The sequence below is a fragment of the Rhinoraja longicauda genome, chromosome 4 (genome assembly GCF_053455715.1).
Source record: "Rhinoraja longicauda isolate Sanriku21f chromosome 4, sRhiLon1.1, whole genome shotgun sequence".
Taxonomy (NCBI): Eukaryota; Metazoa; Chordata; class Chondrichthyes; order Rajiformes; family Arhynchobatidae; genus Rhinoraja; species Rhinoraja longicauda.
In genome coordinates this window covers 90,759,494-90,782,353 of record NC_135956.1, presented here as the reverse complement: position 1 = coordinate 90,782,353, position 22,860 = coordinate 90,759,494, and the positions used below count along the sequence as shown (strand labels likewise).

The 22,860-nt window shown below is 46.8% G+C and overlaps 8 non-coding genes across 8 annotated transcripts; 5 read left to right on the top strand and 3 right to left on the bottom strand.

Annotated features, from left to right (window-relative positions):
- Positions 1–3,285: 3,285 nt before the first annotated feature.
- Positions 3,286–3,358, top strand: trnar-acg (transfer RNA arginine (anticodon ACG)). The gene has a single exon. It is a non-coding gene; the product is annotated as a tRNA-Arg (tRNA).
- Positions 3,359–5,008: 1,650 nt separating this feature from the next.
- On the bottom strand, positions 5,009–5,094 carry trnay-gua (transfer RNA tyrosine (anticodon GUA)). The gene is given in 2 exon segments: positions 5,009–5,044; positions 5,058–5,094. It is a non-coding gene; the product is annotated as a tRNA-Tyr (tRNA).
- A 124-nt stretch (positions 5,095–5,218) lies between these two features.
- On the top strand, positions 5,219–5,291 carry trnar-gcg (transfer RNA arginine (anticodon GCG)). The gene has a single exon. It is a non-coding gene; the product is annotated as a tRNA-Arg (tRNA).
- Positions 5,292–6,209: 918 nt separating this feature from the next.
- Positions 6,210–6,282, bottom strand: trnaa-ugc (transfer RNA alanine (anticodon UGC)). The gene has a single exon. It is a non-coding gene; the product is annotated as a tRNA-Ala (tRNA).
- An 881-nt stretch (positions 6,283–7,163) lies between these two features.
- trnar-gcg (transfer RNA arginine (anticodon GCG)) lies at positions 7,164–7,236 on the top strand. Its single transcript has one exon. It is a non-coding gene; the product is annotated as a tRNA-Arg (tRNA).
- Positions 7,237–10,324: 3,088 nt separating this feature from the next.
- trnay-gua (transfer RNA tyrosine (anticodon GUA)) lies at positions 10,325–10,410 on the bottom strand. The gene is given in 2 exon segments: positions 10,325–10,360; positions 10,374–10,410. It is a non-coding gene; the product is annotated as a tRNA-Tyr (tRNA).
- Positions 10,411–12,673: 2,263 nt separating this feature from the next.
- Positions 12,674–12,746, top strand: trnar-acg (transfer RNA arginine (anticodon ACG)). The gene has a single exon. It is a non-coding gene; the product is annotated as a tRNA-Arg (tRNA).
- A 5,014-nt stretch (positions 12,747–17,760) lies between these two features.
- On the top strand, positions 17,761–17,833 carry trnar-acg (transfer RNA arginine (anticodon ACG)). The gene has a single exon. It is a non-coding gene; the product is annotated as a tRNA-Arg (tRNA).
- Positions 17,834–22,860: the final 5,027 nt, after the last annotated feature.

Here is a 22,860-nt window from a genome sequence, read left to right as displayed (position 1 = left end):
TCTCGTAGGCAGACAGTTTTCACCTTAATCCGCACACACAATATGACGATTACGTGCCATTTCTCTTTATCGCTTCTCTTCTTTCCAATCAATGTGGACCATTTCTTCACTGATGCAAAACCTGCCATGATGCGCATTCCCTCTTCATTTCTGCAAGTCAGCATGTAGATATGTCAAGCCTGTAGATATGTCAAGCATGTAGATATATGACCGGATGGCACCTGCATTCATTCATTCATTCATTCATTCATTTTATTTTATTTCGAACATGTTAAAAGACATCAATTAAAAAACAAAATAAACCAAAAAACAGAAGAAATACAAGGAATTTCATCCATTACTTAACATGTGCGAAAAGGAGTAGGAAGAAGTGTGAACTTATTTAATCCTACCCCCATTCCCTAATCAATATTTATCAAGTATCAGATATTAATACAAAAATACTCATACACCCTTATATGTTCATATAGATATACTTATTTAAATAATGATGTGTTATTATATGTAGACCCCTGGTGACTGTTAATCCCCCTCCTCACTGTACCTAGAAAAAATCATGTGTTTATATTTGTTTTTAAACTGGATGATGTTTGAACATTGTTTTAATTCCGCATTCATTCTGTTCCATAGCTTTACTCCACTGATTGATATAGAAAATCTTTTCATTGTTGTTCGAGTATTGCGAATCTTGAAATTTAATGTTCCCCTTAAATTATACCCCCCCCCCCCCCCCCCCCCCTCTCTTTCATAAAACATTTCCTGTAAGTTACTTGGTAGCAAATTGTTTCTCACTTTGTACATGAATTGAGCTGTTTGATATTCCACAATGTCATAAAATTTGATTATTTTAGACTTTATAAATAATGAGTTGGTGTGTTCACAAAAACCGACATTATGAATTATTCTAATGGCTCTTTTTTGCAGTATGAATAGTGGTTGTAGTGAACTTATATATGTACTTCCCCACACCTCTATACAGTAACTTAAATATGGTGAAACTAGTGAACAGAACAGAATGCGAAGTGATTTGTTATCTAAGAAATGTTTTGCTTTGGCCAGAACTGAAATGCTTCTAGATACTTTACTGTGGATATGTTTAATGTGAGATTTCCAGCAATTTTTTTCATCTATTATCACCCCAAGGAATTTAGTTTCATTTACTCTTTCTATGTTAACACCCTCTATCTGTACCTGTGCTTGATTGTTTATTTTACTGTTCCCAAATATCATAATTTTTGTTTTGCTCAAGTTTAGTGATAATTTGTTAATGCCAAACCATTTTTTAATTTTGCAAAATTCTGAGGTGATACTGTCCAAAAGTTGCTGTAAATTTTCACCAGAACCAAGAATGTTAGTGTCATCAGCAAATAGGATGAATTTCAATATATTTGATAATTTACATATATCATTGATGTAGATGATGAAGAGTTTCGGACCCAACACTGACCCCTGGGGGACTCCACACACAATGTCCAAACATCCAGACTGATATTCTCCCATCTTCACGAATTGTTTCCTGTTCTTTAAATAACTTCTAAATCCAATGGAGAATACGGGCATCGATCCCGCTACCCCTCGCATGCTGTGCGAGCGCTCTACCATTTGAGCTAATTCCCCTGCACTTTTGCCATTCTCCGTCTTCTTCACTCTCCACCACAGCGACACTGCAATTCTGCAGATAAATTCATGAATATTCAGATGTCAGTCCAATACCTCAGCCAATTACCTCTCAAAGTAAATTGTCACACTTGCACTACAAATTTTGCCGACAAGTTAGGCATACCAGCATGAGTATCCAGCTGAGACGCAAATTAATTAAGATGGAACTGAGGGGCAACTTTTTGACTTGCGAGAATGGCCACAACACAGACTCCCAATGTATTTTCAGAAAATGGTGGAATTGTTTCAGATCTTAGCACTCACTCCCTGCTGGTATGGTGATGCAACTGTAGAAAATAGATGGACACCATGTGCAGACTGCCATACATCCTCGTATGGCGGCACTGCGTAGCAGCTGCGGCTCACCTGCAGTCCGTTTGTCTTTTTGTTTTTTTGTTTTTTGTCTTAATTGTAAGTGTTAGATGTGATGTAGTCTTTATTGGTGGTTGTGTACTATATGTGGGGAGTGGGGGAAACTATAAAAATTGTCTCTTCTGAACGGAGACGCGACCTTTTTTCTGGGTCATATCTCCCTTCAAGTTTAGTCCTACCATCGGCCAAACACGTGGAGTTGGGGGCCTCCAGCTGGGACCACCTGGGGATCTGGTTCGCAACGCCCGTGGACTGCACTCACCACCTGCAGAACTGGCTGTCTTCGGAGGCTGTGGCGGCACTGCGAGTGTGGCTGCGACTCGCCTTCAGAGGTTATGAACGCGGGCCGCGGGCCCTGTGGATGTCTGAAGTTCACAGGTCCCTGGATGGAGGCAGACTTCGGGAGCTCTGGCAGCGGCAGCGTCTTCCGCCCCGAATCGTGAGGCTTGGGTCGGCCCGCTGGGGACCTTTAACCATCCGGTGCGGCCTGGAATTTTCACCGCCCAGCGGGGGCTTCAATGTTGGGAGCCCTGACCGCCCCGACATGGCAATTTCAACTAACTGACCGCGGGTGGCAGGGAAGAGAAAGACATTCTGACCTTCCATCACAGTGAGGAGGTGTTTTATGTTGGTTTTTGTGATTTTGTGTTTTATTGCTTTCTTTTTTATTGCCTCTCATTGTCGACTGTAATTTCGTCCAAAAACATGTTTTTGGATGACAATAAAGGCCATTTTATTCTATTCTACACACAGGCATGATGAGTGGTTTCTTAATGCTTTGCTGGTCAGCTGTCATTATGTACAGTCGCTACTCATGGAGAATGTGCCAGTTTCTTACTGCATCATGACCAACCAAATCTGTGGTGGGTGTTATTATTTCAACAGCATAGCACTCTGGAGTACATGCTGTGCTAGACATGCCTTGACTATTCAGGAGTTTGATGCTGGTGCAATCCTTGGGGTCAGTTGCCATAGGTCTGATGGAGACCAGCTCTTACCGTCCTCGCTGCTGTGCGGGAAATGCTGCTGAACGTAACAAAATATGAGCAGCACCTTCGAGCCAGAGTGAAACCAACGACCTAAGGATTTCCACTACAGTCCCCCGCTCTACCAGTTGTGCTCTCGATCTAAATACACCACCAAGCTTGCCTGTTTTCGTTCTTTGCCTTTAACATTTTGCCCTTCATTGCCTGTTGTCAAGGTACCGGCCCGAGCAGGAACAACCTTACATCTGCAAACTCCCCTCAATAGCTTGGGCCAGTGGCGCAATGGATAACGCGTCTGACTACGAATCAGAAGATTGTAGGTTCGACTCCTACCTGGCTCGTTGTCTTGCTCTGCGCATTGTTTTGCAAGGCCGCTCCACTGCCTCAGTCCTTCCTTCTGGTCGGGCATTGCTTTATTCACACCCAATTCTCATTGGCAGATAGTTTTCACCTCATTCAGGATAAAGTGCCATTTCTCGCTATCTCTCAATGTAAACTCTTACTCTTCCACCACACATTTTGATGACACGTAATGCAAAATAGCATCAAACCCTTCTTCAGGAGAAAGGTGAATAAATTACGATGCAGCCAAGGGGCAACTTTTTCTTATGAGGGAGTGGCCACAGCACTGATACCTAAAGTATTTTATGAAATGTTGGAATGTGCCAAAACTTAGCACTCTCTGCTGGTTGGGCATTGCTTTACTCACACCCAATTCTCGTAGGTAGATAGCTTTCACCTCAATCCTTACACACGATATCAGGAGCGTTTGCAATTTCTCTTTATCTCATCACTTCTTTCCAATCAATGTGGATCATCATTTCTTCAATGATACAATAAAATTTGGGGCGGCACGGTAGCGCAGCGGTAGAGTTGCTGCTTTACAGCGAATGCAGCGCCGGAGACTCAGGTTCGATCCTGACTACGGGTGCTGCACTGTAAGGAGTTTGTACGTTCTCCCCGTGACCTGCGTGGGTTTACTCCGAGATCTTCGGTTTCCTCCCACACTCCAAAGACGTACAGGTATGTAGGTTAATTGGCTGGGTAAATGTAAAAAATTGTCCCTAGTGGGTGTAGGATAGTGTTAATGTACGGGGATCACTGGGCGGCACGGACTTGGAGGGCCGAAAAGGCCTGTTTCCGGCTGTATATATATGATATGATATGATATGAATACCTGACATGATGCATATTCTCTCTTTGTTTCTGCACCAGAGACCAGAAGGCACCTGCATTCAAAATCCAATGGAGAATGCGGGCATCGATCCCGCTACCTCTCGCATGCAAAGCGAGGGCTCTACCATTTGAGCTAATTCCCCAGCAATTTTGCCATTCTCCAACTTCTTCACTCTCCACCACAGAGCCACTGAAATTCTGCAAGTAACTTTATCAATATTCAGATGTTAGTCCAAAACCTCAGCCTATTTCCTCTCAACGTAAAATGTCACCCTTCCATCACACATTTTGCAGACAAGTTATGCATACCAGCATACTATCTTATCCAGCTGAGGGCAAATTAATTAAGAGAGAACTGAGGGGCAACTATTAGACTCGTGGGAATGGCCACAACACCGATACCCAATGTATTTTCATAAAATGTTGGAATTGTTTCAGATCTTAGCACTCCGTGCTGGTATGGTGATGCAACTGTAGAAAATAGATAGACATCTTGTGCAGACTGCATACACAGGCACGATGAGAGGTTTCTTAATGCTTTGCTGGCCAGCAGTTATTATGTACAGTGGCTACTCAGGGGAGAGTGTGCCAGTTTCTTACCGCTTCATGACCCATCAAATCTGTGGTTGGTGTTACTATTTCAACAGTTTCGCAAACTGGAGTGCATGCTGTGCTGCACAAGCCATGAGAATTTAGAGCTTTGATGCTGGTGCAATCCTTGTGGTCAGTGGTCAGTGGCCAGAGGTCAGGAGACCAGCACGTTCGCTGCTGGGCTGTGTGGGAAATCCTGCTGAATGTAACAAAAGGCGAGCAGCTCCTTCGAGCCGGAATTGAACCAGCGACCTAAGGATGACCATGTTTCCAATACAGTCCTCCGCTCTACCAACAGAGCTATCGAAGGAAAGCCACCACCAAGCTTGTCTGTTTTCTTTCTTTGCCTTTAAAATATTGCCCTTCGCTGTCTGCTGTCTGAGTACCTTCTGCAGCACGAACACCCTCGCATCTGCAACCTCCCCTCATAGCTTAGGCCAGTGGCGCAATGGATAACGTGTCTGACTGCGGATCAGAAGATTGTAGGTTCGACTCCTACCTGGCTGGCTTTCTTGCTCTGCACATTGTTTTGAAGGTCGCCCCACTGCCTCAGTCCTTCCTTCTGGTCGGGCATTGCTTTATTCACACCCAATTCTCATAGGCAGATAGTTTTCACCTCAATCCTCACACACGGTATAAGGATAACGTGCCATTTCCCACTATCTCTTTTCTTCTTTTCAATCAAAGTAGACCATCATTTTTTCACTGATGCAAAACCTGACATGATACGCCGGCTCTCCTTATTTCTGCACCTCAGTAAGTACATGTATCAAGCAAGAGACCGGAACAACATCTGCATCCAAAAGACCAATGGAGAATGCGGGCATCGATCCCGCTACCTCTCACATGCTAAGCGAGCGCTCTACCATTTGAGCTAATTCCCCTGCACTTTTGCCATTCTCCGTCTTCTTCATTCTCCACCACTGAGCCACTGCAATTCTGCAAGTAACTTTATCAATATTCAGATGTCCGTCCAATACCTCAGCGTGTTATCTCTCAATGTAAACACTTACTCTTCCACCACACATTTTGATGACAAGTAATGCAAAATAGCATCAAGCCCTTCTTCAGGAGAGAGGTGAATGAATTACGATGCAGCCAAGGGGCAACTTTTTCTTACGAGGGAGTGGCCACAGCACTGATACCCAAAGTATTTTATGAAATGTTGGAATGTGTCAAAACGTAGCACTCCCTGCTGGTGACCCTTTTGGTTGGGCATTGCTTTTTTCACACCCAATTCTCGTATAGTTTTCACCTCAATCCTTACACACGATATCAGGAGCGCTTGCAATTTCTCTTTATCTCGTCTCTTCTTTCCAATCAATGTGGATCATCATTTCTTCAATGATGTAAAACCTGACATGATGCACATTCTCTCTCCATTTCTGCACCAGAGACCAGAAGGCACCTGCATCCAAAATCCAATGGAGAATGCGGGCATCGATCCCGCTACCTCTCGCATGCAAAGCGAGCGCTCTACCATTTGAGCTAATTCCCCTGCAATTTTGCCATTCTCTGTCTTCTTCACTCTCCACCACAGAGCCACTGAAATTCTGCAAGTTACTTTATCAATATTCAGATGTCCATCCAAAACCTCAGCCTATTTCCTCTCAACGTAAAATGTCATCCTTCCATCACACATTTTGCTGACGTTATGCATACCATCAGACTATCTTATCCAGCTGAGAGGCAAATTAATCAAGAGAGAAATGAGGGGCAACTTTTAGAGTCGTGGGAATGGCCACAACACCGATACCCAATGTATTTTCAGAAAATGTTGGAATTGTTTCAGATCTTAGCACTCCCTGCTGGTATGGTGATGCAACTGTAGAAAATAGATAGACATCTTGTGCAGACTGCATACACAGGCACGATGAGAGGTTTCTTAATGCTTTGCTGGCCAGCAGTTATTATGTACAGTGGCTACTCAGGGGAGAGTGTGCCAGTTTCTTACCGCTTCATGACCCATCAAATCTGTGGTTGGTGTTACTATTTCAACAGTTTCGTAAACTGGAGTGCATGCTGTGCTGCACAAGCCATGAGAATTTAGAGCTTTGATGCTGGTGCAATCCTTGTGGTCAGTGGTCAGTGGCCAGAGGTCAGGAGACCAGCACTTTCGCTGCTGGGCTGTGTGGGAAATCCTGCTGAATGTAACAAAAGGCGAGCAGCTCCTTCGATCCAGAATTGAACCAGCGACCTAAGGATGACCATGTTTCCACTACAGTCCTCCGCTCTACCAACTGAGCTATCGAAGGAAAGCCACCACCAAGCTTGTCTGTTTTCTTTCTTTGCCTTTAAAATATTGCCCTTCGCTGTCTGCTGTCTGAGTACCTGCTGCAGCACGAACACCCTCGCATCTGCAACCTCCCCTCATAGCTTAGGCCAGTGGCGCAATGGATAACGTGTCTGACTGCGGATCAGAAGATTGTAGGTTCGACTCCTACCTGGCTGGCTTTCTTGCTCTGCACATTGTTTTGAAGGCCGCCCCACTGCCTCAGTCCTTCCTTCTGGTCGGGCATTGCTTTATTCACACCCAATTCTCATAGGCAGATAGTTTTCACCTCAATCCTCACACACGGTATAAGGATAACGTGCCATTTCCCGCTATCTCTTTTCTTCTTTTCAATCAAAGTAGACCATCATTTTTTCACTGATGCAATAGCTGACATGATACGCCGGCTCTCCTTATTTCTGCACCTCAGTAAGTACATGTATCAAGCAAGAGACCGGAACAACATCTGCATCCAAAAGACAAATGGAGAATGCGGGCATCGATCCCGCTACCTCTCACATGCTAAGCGAGCGCTCTACCATTTGAGCTAATTCCCCTGCACTTTAGCCATTCTCCGTCTTCTTCACTCTCCACCACTGAGCCACTGCAATTCTGCAAGTAACTTTATCAATATTCAGATGTCCGTCCAATACCTCAGCGTGTTATCTCTCAATGTAAACTCTTACTCTTCCACCACACATTTTGATGACACGTAATGCAAAATAGCATCAAACCCTTCTTCAGGAGAGAGGTGAATGAATTACGATGCAGCCAAGGGGCAACTTTTTCTTACGAGGGAGTGGCCACAGCACTGATACCCAAAGTATTTTATGAAATGTTGGAATGTGTCAAAACATAGCACCTCCTGCTGGTGACCATTCTGGTTTGGCATTGCTTTATTCACACTCAATTCTCGTAGGCAGAGAGTTTTCACCTCAATCCTTACACACGATAGCCGGAGCGCTTGCAATTTCTCATTATCTCGTCTCTACTTTCCAATCAATGTGGATCATCATTTCTTCAATGATGCAAAACCTGACATGATGCACATTCTCTCTTTGTTTCTGCACCTGAGACCGGAAGGTACCTGCACTCAAAATCCAATGGAGAATGCAGGCATCGATCCCGCTACCTCTCACATGCTAAGCGAGCGCTCTACCATTTGAGCTAATTCCCCTGCCCTTTTACCATTCTCTGTCTTCTTTACTCTCCACTACAGAGCCACTGCAATTCTGCAAGTAACTTTATCAATATTCAGATGTCCGCCCAATACCTCAGTGTGTTATCTCTCAATGCAAACTCTTAAACCCCTGTCCCACATTGGCGATTTTTTAGGCGACTACAGGCGACTAAGGCTGTCGCCACACGGTCACCGGGGTGTCGCCTGTATGGTCATGAGTAGCCTCCAAAGAGTCGTAGCGTTTTTCTGGTCACCGCTAAATTTGGAAATGTTTAAACATTTTCGGCGACTGTCGCTTTGACGCTAATGATCGTAGCTTGTCATCTCCTGACATGGGCGCTGTCGTAGGTTGTCACCAGGTGACGTCGGTTGTCGCCGGTGCTGACTTTGTTGAATTCCATCAACGTGATCTGGGTGTCCTAGTGCATTAGTCAATGAAAGGAAGCATGCAGGTACAGCAGGCAGTGAAGAAAGCCAATGGAACGTTGGCCTTCGTAACAAGAGGAGTTGAGTATAGGAGCAAAGAGGTCCTTCTACAGTTGTACCGGGCCCTGGTGAGACCGCACCTGGAGTACTGTGTGCAGTTTTGGTCTCCAAATTTGAGGAAGGATATTCTTGCTATGGAGGGCGTGCAGCGTAGGTTCACTAGGTTAATTCCCGGAATGGCGGGACTGTCGTATGTTGAAAGGCTGGAGCGATTGGGCTTGTATACACTGGAATTTAGAAGGATGAGGGGGGATCTTATTGAAACATATAAGATAATTAGGGGATTGGACACATTAGAGGCAGGAAACATGTTCCCAATGTTGGGGGAGTCCAGAACAAGGGGCCACAGTTTAAGAATAAGGGGTAGGCCATTTAGAACGGAAATGAGGAAGAACATTTTCAGTCAGAGAGTGGTGAAGGTGTGGAATTCTCTGCCTCAGAAAGCAGTGGAGGCCAGTTCGTTGGATGCTTTCAAGAGAGAGCTGGATAGAGCTCTTAAGGATAGCGGAGTGAGGGGGTATGGGGAGAAGGCAGGAACGGGGTACTGATTGAGAGTGATCAGCCATGATCGCATTGAATGGCGGTGCTGGCTCGAAGGGCTGAATGGCCTACTCCTGCACCTAGTGTCTATTGTCTATTGTCTATTGACTACCTACGTCAACCAACGACAGGTACCGGCGTCAAAACCGGAGGCCAAAATGACGTGAATTGTCTTCAGTTGTCGCCGACATGGTCATAGCTTGTCACAGGTAGACCTAGGTTGACTTCGGTTGTCGTAGGTTTCCGCCTGTGTGGTCGTAGGTTGTTGTAGGTGCGGTCGTAGGTGGACATCCTAAGTCACGACGATTGGGTCGCCGGTTGTCGATAGCTTGACGTTGACTAGGTGGTAGGCTGTGAAAGCTTGTCATAGACATTGTCTTAGGGGGGGTCAAGTCGCTGTTTTTTTGGCGAACTGCTACGACTATTGCAGTCGCTGGCAGTCGCCTAAAAAAATGCCTAAGTGGGACAGGACTCTTACTCTTCCACCAAACACTTTGGTGATACATTATGCAAAATAGCATCACTCCCTTATCCAGGTGAGAAATGAATGAATTAAGAAGAACCCAAGGGGCAAGTGTTTCATACGAGGGAGTGGCCACAGCACTAATACCTACCCGAAGAATTTTACAAAAATGTTGGAATTGTTTCAGAATATTGTGCAAACCAGCATACTATTGTGTCAAAACTTAGCACTCCCTGCTGGTATGGTGATGCAACTGTAGAAAATAGATGGTCACCTTGTGCAGACTGCAAACATAGTCATGATGAAGGGTTTCGTAATGCTTTGCTGGTCACCGGTTATTATGTACAGTCGCCACACTCAGGGAGTGTGCCAGATTCTTACTGCATCATGACCAATCAAATCTGTACTTGGTGTTACTATTTCAACAGCATAGCACTCTAGAGTACATGCTGTGCTGGACAAGCCTTGAGTATTCAGAGGTTTGTTGCTGGTGCAATCATTGTGGTCAGTTGCCAGAGGTCAGATGGAGACCAGCTCTTTCCATCCTCGCTGCTGGGCTGTACGGGAAATGCTGCTGAACGTAACAAAAGGTGAGCAGCTCCTTCGAGCCGGAATTGAACCAGCGACCTAAGGATGACCATGTTTCCACTACAGTCCTCCGCTCTACCAACTGAGCTATCGAAGGAAAGCCACCACCAAGCTTGTCTGTTTTTGTTCTTTGCCTTTAACATTTTGCCCTTCGCTTCCTGCTGTCTGGCTACCTGCTCTAACAGGAACACCCTGGCATCTGCAAATTCCCCTCAAGAGCTTGGGCCAGTGGCACAATGGATAACGCATCTGATTACGGATCAAAAGATTGCAGCTTCGACTCCTACATGGTTCATTGTCTTGCTCTGCACATTGTTTTGCAAGGCTTCTCCACTGCCTCAATCCTTCCTTCTGGATGGGCATTGCTTTCTCCAAACCCAATTCTCGTAGGCAGACAGTTTTCACCTTAATCCGTACACACAATATGACGATTACGTGCCATTTCTCATTATCGCTTCTCTTCTTTCCAATCAATGTGGACCATTTCTTCACTGATGCAAAACCTGCCATGATGCGCATTCCCTCTTCATTTCTGCAACTCAGCATGTAGATATGTCAAGCCTGTAGATATGTCAAGCATGTAGATATATGACCGGATGGCACCTGCATTCAAAATCCAATCGAGAATACGGGCATCGATCCCACTACCCCTCGCATGCTGTGCGAGCGCTCTACCATTTGAGCTAATTCCCCTGCACTTTTGCCATTCTCCGTCTTCTTCACTCTCCACCACAGCGACACTGCAATTCTGCAGATAAATTCATGAATATTCAGATGTCAGTCCAATACCTCAGCCAATTACCTCTCAAAGTAAAGTGTCACACTTGCACTACAAATTTTGCCGACAAGTTAGGCATACCAGCATGAGTATCCAGCTGAGACGCAAATTAATTAAGATGGAACTGAGGGGCAACTTTTTGACTTGCGAGAATGTCCACAACACAGACTCCCAATGTATTTTCAGAAAATGGTGGAATTGTTTCAGATCTTAGCACTCACTCCCTGCTGGTATGGTGATGCAACTGTAGAAAATAGATGGACACCATGTGCAGACTGCCATACATCCTCGTATGGCGGCACTGCGTAGCAGCTGCGGCTCACCTGCAGTCCGTTTGTCTTTTTGTTTTTTTGCTTTTTGTCTTAATTGTAAGTGTTAGATGTGATGTAGTCTTTATTGGTGGTTGTGTACTATATGTGGGGAGTGGGGGAAACTATAAAAATTGTCTCTTCTGAACGGAGACGCAACCTTTTTTCTGGGTCGTATCTCCCTTCACGTTTAGTCCTACCATCGGACAAACACGTGGAGTTGGGGGCCTCCAGCTGGGACCACCTGGGGCTCTGGTTCGCAACGCCCGTGGACTGCACTCACCACCTGCAAAACTGGCTGTCTTCGGAGGCTGTGGCGGCACTGCGAGTGTGGCTGCGACTCGCCTTCAGAGGTTACGAACGCGGGCCGCGGGCCCTGTGGATGTCTGAAGTTCACAGGTCCCTGGATGGAGGCAGACTTCGGGAGCTCTGGCAGCGGCAGCGTCTTCCGCCCCGAATCGTGAGGCTTGGGTCGGCCCGCTGGGGACCTTTAACCATCCGGTGCGGCCTGGAATTTTCACAGCCCAGCGGGGGCTTCAATTTCGGAGCCCTGACCGCCCCGACATGGCAATTTCAACTAACTGACCGCGGGTGGCAGGGAAGAGAAAGGCATTCTGACCTTCCATCACAGTGAGGAGGTGTTTTATGTTGGTTTTTGTGATTTTGTGTTTTATTGCTTTCTTTTTTATTGCCTCTCATTGCTGACTGTAATTTCGTCCAAAAACATGTTTTTGGATGACAATAAAGGCCATTCTAATCTATTCTACACACAGGCATGATGAGTGGTTTCTTAATGCTTTGCTGGTCAGCTGTCATTATGTACAGTCGCTACTCAGGGAGAGTGTACCAGTTTCTTACTGCATCATGACCAACCAAATCTGTGGTGGGTGTTAATATTTCAACAGCATAGCACTCTGGAGTACATGCTGTGCTAGACATGCCTTGACTATTCAGGAGTTTGATGCTGGTGCAATCCTTGGGGTCAGTTGCCGTAGGTCTGATGGAGACCAGCTCTTACCGTCCTCGCTGCTGTGCGCGAAATGCTGCTGAACGTAACAAAATGTGAGCAGCGCCTTCGAGCCAGAGTTGAACCAACGACCTAAGGATTTCCACTACAGTCCTCCGCTCTACCAGTTGTGCTCTCGATCTAAATACACCACCAAGCTCGTCTGTCTTCGTTCTTTGCCTTTAACATTTTGCCCTTCACTGCCTGTTGTCAAGGTACCTGCCCTAGCAAGAACAACCGTACATCTGCAAACTCCCCTCAATAGTTTGGGCCAGTGGCGCAATGAATAACGCGTCTGACTACGAATCAGAAGATTGTAGGTTCGACTCCTACCTGGCTCGTTGTCTTGCTCTGCACATTGTTTTGCAAGGCCGCTCCACTGCCTCAGTCCTTCCTTCTGGTCGGGCATTGCTTTATTCACACCCAATTCTCATTGGCAGATAGTTTTCACCTCAATCCCCACACAAGGTATCAGGATAAAGTGCCATTTCTCGCTATCTCTCAATGTAAACTCTTACTCTTCCACCACACATTTTGATGACACGTAATGCAAAATAGCATCAAGCCCTTCTTCAGGGGAGAGGTGAATGAATTACGATGCAGCCAAGGGGCAACTTTTTCTTATGAGGGAGTGGCCACAGCACTGATACCCAAAGTATTTTATGAAATGTTGGAATGTGGACCCTTCTAATCAAGAGAGAAATGAGGGGCAACTTTTAGAGTCGTGGGAATGGCCACAACACCGATACCCAATGTATTTTCAGAAAATGTTGGAATTGTTTCAGATCTTAGCACTCCCTGCTGGTATGGTGATGCAACTGTAGAAAATAGATAGACACCTTGTGCAGACTGCATACACAGGCATGATGAGAGGTTTCTTAATGCTTTGCTGGCCAGCAGTTATTATGTATAGTGGCTACTCAGGGGTGCCAATTTCTTACTGCTTCATGACCCATCAAATCTGTGGTTGATGTTACTATTTCAACAGTTTCGCAAACTGGAGTACATGCTGTACTGCACAAGCCATGAGAATTCAGAGCTTTGATGCTGGTGCAATCCTTGTGGTCAGTTGCCAGCGGTCAGGAGACCAGCACTTTCTGTCTTCGCTGCTGGGCTGTGTGGGAAATCCTGCTGAATGTAACAAAAGGCGAGCAGCTCCTTCGAGCCGGAATTGAACTAGCGACCTAAGGATGACCATGTTTCCACTACAGTCCTCCGCTCTACCAACAGAGCTATCGAAGGAAAGCCACCACCAAGCTTGTCTGTTTTCTTTTTTTGTCTTTAAAATATTGCCCTTCGCTGTCTGCTGTCTGAGTACCTGCTGCAGCATGAACACCCTCGCATCTGCAACCTCCCCTCATAGCTTAGGCCAGTGGCGCAATGGATAACGTGTCTGACTGCGGATCAGAAGATTGTAGGTTGGACTCCTACCTGGCTCGGTTTCTTGCTCTGCACATTGTTTTGAAGGCCGCCCCACTGCCTCAGTCCTTCCTTCTGGTCGGGCATTGCTTTATTCACACCCAATTCTCATAGGCAGATAGTTTTCACCTCAATCCTCACACACGGTATAAGGATAACGTGCCATTTCCCACTATCTCTTTTCTTCTTTTCAATCAAAGTAGACCATCATTTTTTCACTGATGCAAATGCTGACATGATTCGCCGGCTCTCCTTATTTCTGCACCTCAGTAAGTACATGTATCAAGCAAGAGACCGGAACGACATCTGCATCCAAAAGACAAATGGAGAATGCGGGCATCGATCCCGCTACCTCTCACATGCTAAGCGAGCGCTCTACCATTTGAGCTAATTCCCCTGCACTTTTGCCATTCTCCGTCTTCTTCATTCTCCACCACTGAGCCATTGCAATTCTGCAAGTAACTTTATCAATATTCAGATGTCCGTCCAATACCTCAGCGTGTTATCTCTCAATGTACTCTTACTCTTCCACCACACATTTTGATGACACGTAATGCAAAATAGCATCAAGCCCTTCTTCAGGAGAGAGGTGAATGAATTACGATGCAGCCAAGGGGCAACTTTTTCTTACGAGGGAGTGGCCACAGCACTGATACCCAAAGTATTTTATGAAATGTTGGAATGTGTCAAAACGTAGCACCTCCTGCTGGTGACCATTCTGGTTTGGCATTGCTTTATTCACACTCAATTCTCGTAGGCAGATAGTTTTCACCTCAATCCTTACACACGATAGCCGGAGCGCTTGCAATTTCTCTTTATCTCGTCTCTACTTTCCAATCAATGTGGATCATAATTTCTTCAATGATGCAAAATTTGACATGATGCACATTCTCTCTTTGTTTCTGCACCTGAGACCGGAAGGCACCTGCACTCAAAATCCAATGGAGAATGCAGGCATCGATCCCGCTACCTCTCACATGCTAAGCGAGCGCTCTACCATTTGAGCTAATTCCCCTGCACTTTCACCATTCTCTATCTTCTTTACCCTCCATTACAGAGCAACTGTAATTCTGCAAGTAACTTTATCATAGCTTGTCACAGGTAGACGTAGGTTGACTTTGGTTATCATAGGTTGCCGCCTGTGTGATCGTAGGTTGTCGTAGGTGCGGTCGTAGGTGGACATCCTAAGTCACGACGATTGGGTCGCCGGTTGTCGATAGCTTGCCATAGCTTGACGTTGACTAGGTGGTAGGCTGTGAAAGCTTGTCGTAGACATTGTCATAGGGGGGGTCAAGTCGCTGTTTTTTTGGCGAACTGCTACGACTATTGCAGTCGCTGGCAGTCGCCTAAAAAAATGCCTAAGTGGGTCAGGACTCTTACTCTTCCACCAAACACTTTGGTGATACATTATGCAAAATAGCATCACTCCCTTATCCAGGTGAGAAATGAATTAATTAAGATGAACCCAAGGGGCAAGTGTTTCATACGAGGGAGTGGCCACAGCACTAATACCTACCCGAAGAATTTTACAAAAATGTTGGAATTGTTTCAGAATATTGTGCAAACCAGCATACTATTGTGTCAAAACTTAGCACTCCCTGCTGGTATGGTGATGCAACTGTAGAAAATAGATGGTCACCTTGTGCAGACTGCAAACATAGTCATGATGAAGGGTTTCGTAATGCTTTGCTGGTCACCGGTTATTATGTTCAGTCGCCACACTCAGGGAGAGTGTGCCAGATTCTTACTGCATCATGACCAATCAAATCTGTACTTGGTGTTACTATTTCAACAGCATAGCACTCTGGAGTACATGCTGTGCTGGACAAGCCTTGAGTATTCAGAGGTTTGTTGCTGGTGCAATCAATCATTGTGGTCAGTTGCCAGAGGTCAGATGGAGACCAGCTCTTTCCATCCTCGCTGCTGGGCTGTACGGGAAATGCTGCTGAACGTAACAAAAGGTGAGCAGCTCCTTCGAGCCGGAATTGAACCAGCGACCTAAGGATGACCATATTTCCACTACAGTGGCACAATGGATAACGCATCTGATTACGGATCAAAAGATTGCAGCTTCGACTCCTACATGGTTCATTGTCTTGCTCTGCACATTGTTTTGCAAGGCTTATCCACTGCCTCCGTCCTTCCTTCTGGATGGGCATTGCTTTCTCCACATCCAATTCACGTAGGCAGACAGTTTTCACCTCATTCCGCACACACAATATGACGATTACGTGCCATTTCTCTTTATCGCTTCTCTTCTTTCCAATCAAAGTGGACCATTTCTTCACTGATGCAAAACCTGACATGATGCGCATTCTCTCTTCATTTCTGCAAGTCAGCATGTAGATATGTCAAGCAATAGACCGGATGGCACCTGCATTCAAAATCCAATGGAGAATACGGGCATCGATCCCGCTACCCCTCGCATGCTGTGCGAGCGCTCTACCATTTGAGCTAATTCCCCTGCACTTTTGCCATTCTCCGTCTTCTTCACTCTCCACCACAGCACCACTGCAATTCTGCAGATAAATTCATGAATATTCAGATGTCAGTCCAATACCTCAGCCAATTACCTCTCAAAGTAAAGTGTCACACTTGCACTACAAATTTTGCCGACAAGTTAGGCATACCAGCATGAGTATCCAGCTGAGACGCAAATTAATTAAGATGGAACTGAGGGGCAACTTTTTGACTTGCGATAATGGCCACAACACAGACACCCAATGTATTTTCAGAAAATGGTGGAATTGTTTCAGATCTTAGCACTCACTCCCTGCTGGTATGGTGATCCAACTGTAGAAAATAGATGGACACCTTGTGCAGACTGCCATACATCCTCGTATGGCGGCACTGTTGTGTACTATATGTGTGGAGTGGGGGAAACTATAAAAATTGTCTCTTCTGAACGGAGACGCGACCTTTTTTCTGGGTCGTGTCTCCCTTCACGTTTAGTCCTACCATCGGCCAAACACGTGGAGCTGGGGGCCTCCAGCTGGGACCACCTGGGGCTCTGATTCACAGAGCCCGTGGACTGCACTCACCACCTGCGGAGCTGGCTGTCTTCGGAGGCTGTGGCGGCACTGCGAGTGTGGCTGCGACTCGCCTTCAGAGGTTACGGACGCGGGCCGCGGGCCCTGTGGATGTCTGAAATTCACAGGTCCCTGGATTGAGGCAGACTTCATGTGCTCTGGCAGCGGCAGGGTCTTCCGCCCCGAATCGCGATCTGGTGCGGCCTGGAATTTTCACCGCCCGGCGGGGGCTTCAATTTCGAGTGCCCTAAACGCCCCGATGTGGCAATTTCAACTAACTGACCGCGGGTGGCAGGGAAGAGAAAGACATTCTGACCTTCCATCACAGTGAGGAGGTGAGTGGAGGAGACTCACTGTGATGGATGTTTTTTGTTTTATGTTGGTTTTTGTGATTTTGTGTTTTATTGCTTTCTTTTTTATTGCCTCTCATTGTTGACTGTAACTTCGTCCAAAAACATGTTTTTGGATGACAATGAAGGCCATTCTAATCTATTCTACACACAGGCATGATGAGTGGTTTCTTAATGCTTTGCTGGTCAGCTGTTATTATGTACAGTCGCTACTCAGGGAGAATGTGCCAGATTGTTGCTGGTGCAATCAATCATCGTGGTCAGTTGCCAGAGGTCAGATGGAGACCAGCTCTTTCCATCCTCGCTGCTGGGCTGTACGGAAAATGCTGCTGAACGTAACAAAATGTGAGCAGCACCTTCGAGCCAGAGTTGAACCAACGACCTAAGGATTTCCACTACAGTCCTCCGCTCTACCAGTTGTGCTCTCGATCTAAATACACCACCAAGCTTGTCTGTTTTCGTTCTTTGCCTTTAACATTTTGCCCTTCACTGCCTGTTGTCAAGGTACCTGCCCTAGCAGGAACAACCTTACATCTGCAAACTCCCCTCAATAGCTTGGGCCAGTGGCGCAATGGATAACGCGTCTGACTACGAATCAGAAGATTGTAGGTTCGACTCCTACCTGGCTCGTTGTCTTGCTCTGCACATTGTTTTGCAAGGCCGCTCCACTGCCTCAGTCCTTCCTTCTGGTTGGGCATTGCTTTATTCACACCCAATTCTCATAGGCAGATAGTTTTCACCTCAATCCTCACACAAGGTATCAGGATAAAGTGCCAGTGCCATTTCTCGCTATCTCTTTTCTTCTTTTCAATCAAAGTAGACCATCATTTCTTCACTGATGCAAAACCTGACATTATGCGCTGGCTCTCCTTATTTTTGCACATCAGCAAGTACATGTATCAAGCAAGAGACCAGGACAACACCTGCATCCAAAAGACCAATGGAGAATGCGGGCATCGATCCCGCTACCTCTCACATGCTAAGCGAGCGCTCTACCATTTGAGCTAATTCCCCTGCACTTTTGCCATTCTCTGTCTTCTTCACTCTCCACCACTGAGCCACTGCAATTCTGCAAGTAACTTTATCAATATTCAGATGTCCGTCCAATACCTCAGCGTGTTATCTCTCAATGAAAACTCTTACTCTTCCACCACACATTTTGATGACACGTAATGCAAAATAGCATCACGCCCTTCTTCAGGAGAGAGGTGAGTGAATTAAAATGCACCCAAGGGGCAACTTTTTCTTACGAGGGAGTGGCCACATCACTGATATCCAAAGTATTTTATGAAATGTTGGAATGTGTCAAAACGTAGCACCTCCTGCTGGTGACCCTTCTGGTTTGGCATTGCTTTATTCACACTCAATTCTCATAGGCAGATAGTTTTCACCTCAATCCTTACACACGATATCAGGAACGCTTGTAATTTCTCTTCATCTCGTCTCTTCTTTCCAATCAATGTGGATCATCATTTATTCAATGATGCAAAACCTGACATGATGCACATTCTCTCTTCGTTTCTGCACCTCAGCATGTACATGTATCAAGTAAGAGACCGGACGCCACCTGCATTCAAAATCCAATGGAGAAAAGTCAATAGACAATAGTCAAGTTTATTTGTCACATACACATAAATGTGCAGTGAAATGAAAGATTACCCACAGTCCAACAATAAAAGCAATAAAAATAAGCAATAACACACACAATCATAAACCAACACAAAACAAAAAGAAACATCCATCACAGTGAGTCTCCTCCAGTCACATCCTCACTGTGATGGAAGGCCAGAATGTCTTTTCTCTTCCCCTGCCGTCTTCTCCCGCGGTCAGGCTGTTGAATTTGCCACGTTCCAAGCCGTGCCAGACGGTGAAAGGTCCGCAGCGGGCCGACCCAAGCCCCGCGATTAAGGGCGGGCGAAGACGCCGCCACTGCTGCTGCATGTCGGGGCGGTCGTGGCGCCCGACATTGAAGCCCCCGCTGAGCGGAGAAAAATCCCGCGGCCTATTTCAGGCCGCACCAGACGGTGAAAGGTCCGCGGCGGGCCGACTCAAGCCCCGCGACTCGGGGCGGGCGAAGACGCTGACGCTGCCGGAGCTTGGCCCCCACCCAGGGCAGTGGCTGCGAGCTTCCGACGTCCACGTGGCCAGAGCCTCCACAGGCAAGCCCCAGGTGGAGGCCGCCAGCTTCATGGGTTTGGCCGATGGTATGCCGCAGCGTGAATGGAGACACGACCCAGAAAAAAAAAGGTCACGTCTCCGTTCGGAAGAGACAATTTTATATTTACCGTTCCACCCCCCCCCCATAGTACACAACCCCAAAAAACTACATCACATTTACACTACAATCAAGACAAAAAAACAACATAAAAACACAAAGACAGACGGACTGCAGGGCAGCGCAGACGCAGGCGCAGTGCGGGCACCGATCCCGCTACCTCTCGCATGCAAAGCGAGCGCTCTACCATTTGAGCTAATTCCCCTGCAATTTTGCCTTTCTCCATCTTCTTCGCTCTCCACCACAGAGCCACTCCAATTCTGCAAGTAACTTTATCAATATTCAGATGTTCGTCCAAAACCTCGGCCTATTATCTCTCAACATAAAATGTCACCCTTCCATCACACATTTTGCTGACAAGCTAAGCATACCAGCATACTATCCTATCCAGCTGAGAGGCAAATTAATTAAGAGAGAACTGAGGGGCAACTTTTAGATTCGAGGGAATGGCTACAAGACTGATACCCAATGTATGTTCATAAAATGTTGGAATTGTTTCAGATCATAGCACTCCCTGCTGGTATGGTGATGCAACTGTAGAAAATAGATAGACACCTTGTGTAGACTGCATACACAGGCATGATGAGAGCTTTCTCAATGGTTTCCTGGTCAGCGGTTATTATGTAGTCGTTACTCAGGGGAGCGTGTGCCAGTTTCTTCCTGCTTCATGACCCATCAAATCAGTGGTTGGTGTTACTATTTCAACAGTTTCGCACACTAGAATACATGCAGTGTTTGTGTATTCAGCAGGTTTGATGCTGGTGCAATCCCTGTGGTCAGTTGCCAGAGGCCAGGAGACCAGCTCTTTCCCTCTTCACGGCTGGGCTGTGCGGGAAATGCTGCTGAACGTAACCTAAGGTGAGCAGCTCCTTCTTGCCGGAATTGAACCAGCAACCATGGGATGACCATGTTTCCACTACAGTCCTCCGCTCTACCAACTGAGCTATCGAAGGAAAGCCACCACCAAGCTTGTCTGTTACTTTCTTTGCCTTTAACATATTGCCCTTCACTGTCTGCTGTTGGGTACCTGCTATTGCATGAACACCCTGGCATCTGCAACCTCCCCTCATAGCTAGTCGGAAGTGATGTGAGAGGACGCTGGCGTTGTTTGTTCGCCGCTTCTCACCACTTCTCCGTTTGTAATAATTTTGCTGTTTTTGGAAAGATTTTCTCTGTTTGCATTAATCCTTCTGCTTGGACTAATCCTTCTGCTTGACCCTCCTGGCATCATCTGCCCAGCTCTTCCACCGCTGCCTCCGCACCCTGGACTTCTCACTCCTGTCTGTGCTCCTGTCTTTGCTGGCTTGGACTGCTCTCCTGTGGGTTACCTGGACAGCTAGCTAGCTCCCTGCTAGCCACCGCCTCAGTCATCGAGCTGCAGGTTACTCGCTAGTTGCTAACGCTAACAGCTGCCCGGCTGCCTCCTCTGCCTGCACGTCCTCAGCTCCCTATTAACCCTCAGCTGCTCAGCTTCCTCGGTCCTCCTCATAGGCCATGTTCTGGATCAGCTTGTTGTGCCTGAAGTTTTGGTCTGCTAGCCCGCGGTAGCCGGCTAACTTCTCCGGGCTCTGTGCTCCTTCGCTCCTGCCTGGCATGGCACTGAGGTACCTCGCCGCGAGGCTGCTCCAGCTCAACAACCACTCCACTCCGCCATGCATCTCTGCCATCATCAACCACGGACTTCTACGACGACCCGGATACATCCACAGAGGCTCCGGTCGCAAGTTTGCTTACTCCCAGACCGGTCACTCCATCCCTACACTCTGGTCAGCTGAGCGGACTTCCACTCGTCGATTACGTCATCACAATAACGCACACGAGCGCGCCCCCTGTCTGCAAACCCTGGCTAAATCACCCATGTCCATCCACACCATACAAAGCAATATGAAGCTCACTCTGTTCAATATCCGGTCCCTCAACAATAAAAGCCACATTCTGAATGACTTCATCCTGGAATATAAACTGGACTTCCTCTGTCTGACTGAAACCTGGCAACAACCTCTGGACTACCTCCCACTCAACCTCACTACACCCAACGGATACTCCTACATCAATAAACCACGCTCGGAGGGCCGAGGTGGTGGGATTGCCGTAATTCACCGACAGGACTTCAAGATCAGACTCATCTCCATCTCATCTGCTCCTTCATTTGAACACCTGGCTTTCAAACTCTCTGGCCACACACAATTAGTCATGGCAGTTGTCTACCGCCCTCCCAAACCACACCCATTATTCCTTTCTGACTTCTCCGACTTTCTGACCCAGTTCTGTTCTCTCTCCCCCTCAATCCTCCTCCTCGGTGATTTCAACATCCATATGGACTCCACTGACTCCACAATAACTGCTGACTTCACTGAAATACTCAACTGCTTTAACCTCACTCAACACTTCAATTTTCCCACCCATAACCGTGGGCACATTCTGGACCTTGTCTGCTCCACTGGACTAAATCTACATCACCTCTCTGGCTCCGACCCCACCCTCTCCGATCACTTAGCCATCACCATGTCCATCAACATTCCCACCCCAACTCCAAGGCAAAAACGCAAAATCAACTTCCGTAAGCTGAACTCTGTTTCACTTACCTCGCTCTCATCCTCCCTCTCTGAAATAATGTCCGCCTCTCCCTTCGTTGACCTCCACAGCCCCTCTGACCTCACTGACTACTACAACCACACTCTCTCCTCCTGCCTCGACCAGCTTGCACCTATAAAAACCAAAACAGTTTCCTTCACCCACTCTGCTCCCTGGTTTACTCCCGAACTCCGCATGATGAAAACTCATGCCCGCCAACTTGAAAGACTCCGCAACAAAACAGGTCTCACAATTCACTCCCAAGCCTACAAAGACCACCTGCAGCATTACAAAGATGCCCTCTCCTGCGCCCACTCCACCTACTACTCTCAAATAATTCACTCTGGCTCCCAAAAGCACTCTTCTCTACAATAAACAAACTCCTCAGCCCCCTGGACACCATCTCCCAATCATTCACAGTTGACAAATGCACCACTTTCCTTTCATTCTTCCAAAGCAAAATAGACAGCATCTACAGCACCTTAACCACCAACGCACCTGTTCCCCCTCAAACCACCTGCTCCCCCTTATCCTGTCAACCCCTGCCTCAGTTCTCCCCAGTCTCCACCACCGACCTTCTCTGACCTCTTCACAGGAATAAAAACTGCCACCTGCTCTCTGGACCGCATCCCCTCCAGCTTTGTCAAGGCCTGCCTTCCTGCTCTCTCTCCACTTATCACTGCAACAATAAACTCCTCCCTGTCCACTGGCATCGCCCCGCCATCCCTCAAAATCGCTGCTGTCACCCCCATTCTGAAAAAACCTGGTCTCAACCCTGACACCCCAAACAACTTCAGACCAATCTCCA